At 41.6% G+C, this 4,529-nt stretch overlaps 1 pseudogene; it reads right to left on the reverse strand.

Annotated features, from left to right (window-relative positions):
• Positions 1–3,586: 3,586 nt before the first annotated feature.
• Positions 3,587–4,276, reverse strand: LOC118545818 (large ribosomal subunit protein eL19 pseudogene; annotated as a pseudogene).
• Positions 4,277–4,529: the final 253 nt, after the last annotated feature.

Consider the following 4,529-nt stretch of genomic DNA (forward strand, 5'->3'; position numbering starts at 1 on the left):
AACTGGGCAGAAGAAGTCACTGACTTTCAGAGAATTCCAAATGTTCTTAAGATTGAAAACCTGAAAAATGGACAGAAAGTAGGGAATTATTTTTCTGGATGTGGCACATCCAGTAGAGGATGTAGTGCAAAGATTCCAAATGGGAAAGAAAATATTAGTGGAAGACCATGGGGCATGAGAAGTGAAGGGAGAGAGAGACTGAGAAAACGCCCCAGTGGACTTTCTCTAAGGATTTAAGCAATAAGCCTTTTTACTTGCTGAGATATAAGATAATAAGATCATTGGGTGGGAGGCTTAATTTCTAATTTTCTTCCCCTAACCTCCTGTAATTAATTGTACCCTCAGTAAAAGATTACTTAAACCATCATCAGAATCCTATGTATATTTGATTCAGGGAAGGAGAAGGAAACAAAATTCTTTGATAGGTGGTAACCAGAACCTTTTCCATAATCCCATGATGGAAATCAGTAACAGTCGGTTTGTCAAACAAAATATTTATGAGTGTTATTTCTCATTGATAATATGGGTGATTTTATTATGGCTTGTTCTGATTCCCTTTCCATATTATGTTTTTTACCTAAATTTTCTCTAATTACTATGTATAATCTTGTAATAAGGAAAACAAAAAAGGTCTACACTGATGACCAATTTTACTTTAGGGTAATGTTCCCAGTCAAGGCCATGAGATAGAACGACAGTGTAGACAAGAAGTCACTGTACTGAGTAATAAAATGAAGAGTGAGGCAGGAAACATGGAAAGAACAGTGGGGCCCTCTGGGAGACTGATGATGTTGGTGGTGACAGGATTTTAAAAATGATTATATCAATAAGATGTATGAGTGAGCTAGGATTTTAGGATGGAACCCATATTCCTCAAGTTTAAAGTCTGTTGTTTTTTTTTTTTTATAAAATCTGTAATTTATCTGAGGAACTGGCTGATTCACCTAGATGATCTCCCAGGGTAAGGTTCTCACTTCATTTGAAGGGAGGGGGGGTTACTTGAGTGCTGGAGTCCAGCTCCAGCCGGGGTGGGTCTCTCGTAGGAAAGGACGGCGTCGGCAAATGAGGAGACAGAGACACAGGATCAGGTTGCAAGCATCTCCTCCTTTTTTATTTTTGGCCTTCAGTTGCAAAGTCTTCAATTCCAAATGAATTTGTTTTATTCCTCTACTTAGTAATTTGACGAAGACTGGAAAGAGAAACAAAAGGGAGATAATAATTAGTGCTGATATACCTAGATTGATGAGAGATGGAAACCAGGCAGTAGTGGAGGTGTATTTCTGCAAAGTGGCAAGAAAGGAATCTGCAACTTCGGAGGCTGTGGCTGAGGACACATGTGCCAAACTAATGTCTTTAATTTTTTCTTGCAAGGAGTTTAAGTCCAAGGATACATTATCATTGCTCCATATTCCCAATAGGTGATTTTTGACATTGTCCCAAGGGATAGATGAGGAACCATAATGGTGGGGAGTGACACAGATCCATTTATATTGTGCAAGGCATCTAGCGGTTAACCGAGTTTTGAGATTTTGAATTTGATTTCTTACATATAATATAGTTTCCTCTAGAACATTTAATCGTGCCTTAAACTTCTTGTCTATTTGTTCCTGCAAATAAAGTGCAGTTGAAATATTCTGGGTTAATCTATCCACATGATGTGCAATATGTATTTCCTGTACTAAAGCAGTTGTAGATATAGCAAAAGAACTTATGATTCCTATAAGAGCAGTAATACCTAATATAAGTGCTGCAATAAATCTCTTAGGGCGGCGTAAGGCTTTATCTACAAGTTGAATGGTATACATGCCAGGATCATCATACCAATGTTCTTCTAATTTTACAGGTAACACTACATAAGGAGGTTGATGAACAACTATAAAGACAGTTGGTCCAACAGTTGGATCAATGCAATTAGTTAATGTACATTTTGAACAGGATACATAATAGGTATGATTAATCTTGTTTACCTGTAATTGGCCATGACCTTGCACCAAGAGAGCATGAGGGGGACCCACACATGCCGTGACCACCTCCATATGGTCAGGGTGTCTAGGCCTTTTTAGAAAAATCATTCCTGTAGTAGCTAATAATCTATATAATTCAGGATATATTTGAGTACTATTCCGAGTTTTAGCAACAAATATAGGACTAACCCATCCTAATGAGAACCATCTGTTTATTTTTTCTGGCTTTTTTATTAGATTATCATTCCAATAATACTTTGTTGATTGATTATTTAAATGCCTTCTATAGTCATGGTCTGGGCTAGATACGGAGTAGTCATAAATGGACATCTGAGAGTTGCGAGGCGAAAATCGCAATCCTTTAGATTGGAACATACATTCATGCCATAAGGGAAACCCTTTAAATTTATCAATATTGCCCCAAGCATTATTTAGGTCTCCTACCAAGGCCTCACATAGAGGAATGGGTGCAGGAGGTTTATCATGGACCACAGTATCTTGATAATTATAACTTCCTATATGCTGTAGATTAAGTACCCAAAGATCCCTAGTTTTTGGATTCCCATTGGGAGAATCAGTTAATAAACTTCTATAATTGAGGGGAAGGCAGCCATCAGGTAAATTTGTTGTATTGGTACTAAAGCATATAGAAGGATCATCAAGTCTCCCGTGGAAAGAGAAATTTGCATCTGTTTTATGCAAGATAAATGAATTTGATTCTCCCCCCAAAAGATCAGAATTATTAGTAAACACATGAATAGAAGAGGATCCCCAAGGTGTAGGATGCAAGATTGGCGGATCCAGAATGTATGCCCAATATTGAGAAGCAGAAACACCTATCACCTGGCATGAGATGATCGCAAGCATAGCCACAAACATATTCTCAGGGGTTACGTTAACACCTTGCCCTTCCACGAGACGCTGTGCTTGATTGGAGAGTTGTTTCAGTTGTCCCCAGGTTGGTGGGTTGCTGCGCAGTGTGGTCGGAATAGGTGGCGCAGTAGGACTGGTTTGCGATACTTCAAGGTGCAGCCGGCGTAAAGGTGGAATCAGAGGGTCAGCGCCTTCTGGAGATCGGGCAGAACTTTCTCTAAGTGGGATATTTATAGGGGGTAAAGGTCTACATATCGGACGTAGGAGTGGAGGGTGTCTGCGAGACATGATGTCGGATTAGTCTATCAGGAATCCAGATAGGTGAGTCAGCGTCCTGTGGAAAGACACAAGTATAGCCTCGCCCACATGTTAATAATATATCGGGGCCTTTCCAAGATCCTGTTAAGAGGTCTTTCCATATAACCAGTGGTTTGGGTTTAATGTCATCAGTGCCCCAATGTTTCATAATGGGAGAAATCTCATGAGAGTCACAATTTAGATAATTGACGACGAATAGTGCATGATTTAGTATATGATGCGCAGAGCTATATTTATATTCTGAACTCTGTAGTTTGGAGATTTGGGTTTTTAAGGTCTGGTGAGCTCTTTCTACTATAGCTTGTCCCTGCGGGTTATAGGGAATCCCCGTATTATGGGAGATTTTAAATGAATCACAGAATTTTTTGAATGCAGATGAAGTATATGCAGGTGCATTATCTGTCTTTTTTTTTTTTTTTTTTTTAAGCAGATAAAGGTTGGTTTTATTGAGTAACTGATCTGTGTTACTGCCGAGGCCACTATGTACAGACAAAAGAGAGGGAGTTTTATTTCTTCGTCTCTTCCTCCTTGGACAGAGTCTTGATGATTTCCTCCTCCTTCGCCTGGAGCCGCTCTTCACAGCGCTTGCAAGCCTCCTTGGTCTTAGATCTGCGGGCCTCAGCCTGGTCAGCCAGAAGCTTCTTGCGAGCCTTGTCGGCCTTCAGCTTGTGGATGTGTTCCATGAGAATCCGCTTGTTCTTGAACACGTTCCCCTTCACTTTCAGGTACAGGCTGTGATACGTGTGGCGGTCGATCTTCTTAGACTCTCGGTATCTTCTGAGCAGCCGGCGCAGAATTCTCATCCTCCTCATCCAGGTTACCTTCTCAGGCATTCGAGCATTGGCAGTACCTTTTCTCTTACCAATGCCCATATGTCTGCCCTTCCGGCGGGCCAAAGTGTTTTTACGGCACCGAGCCCGGGAACGGACAGTCACAGGCTTCCAGATGATCAGCCCATCTTTGATCAGTTTTCGGATCTGCTGACGGGAGTTGGCATTGGCGATTTCATTGGTCTCGTTGGGGTCCAACCAGACCTTCTTTTTGCCACAGCGGAGGACACTGGAGGCAAGCCTCTTCTGAAGCCTGAGCATACCCAAGCTCCGGGACCGGCTGCTTCAGGACTGCCTCCACCTCATCTCTCCCACCGGGGGCCACGGAAGCAAGCCCTGCCGCCCGCCGGCACGTCCAATCAAGCCGCATTATCTGTCTTAATAGCTTTGGGCATTCCTGCATAGGCGAAACAAAACATCAAATGTTGAGACACATCTTTAAAAGCTTCTCCGGTGTGAGCTGTCGCCATAATTAAATGAGAGAAGGTGTCCACAGAAACATGTACATAGCTCAATTTACCAAAGCTGGGAACATGTGTTACAT

Source organism: Halichoerus grypus, chromosome 5 (assembly GCF_964656455.1).
Source record: "Halichoerus grypus chromosome 5, mHalGry1.hap1.1, whole genome shotgun sequence".
Taxonomy (NCBI): domain Eukaryota; kingdom Metazoa; phylum Chordata; class Mammalia; order Carnivora; family Phocidae; genus Halichoerus; species Halichoerus grypus.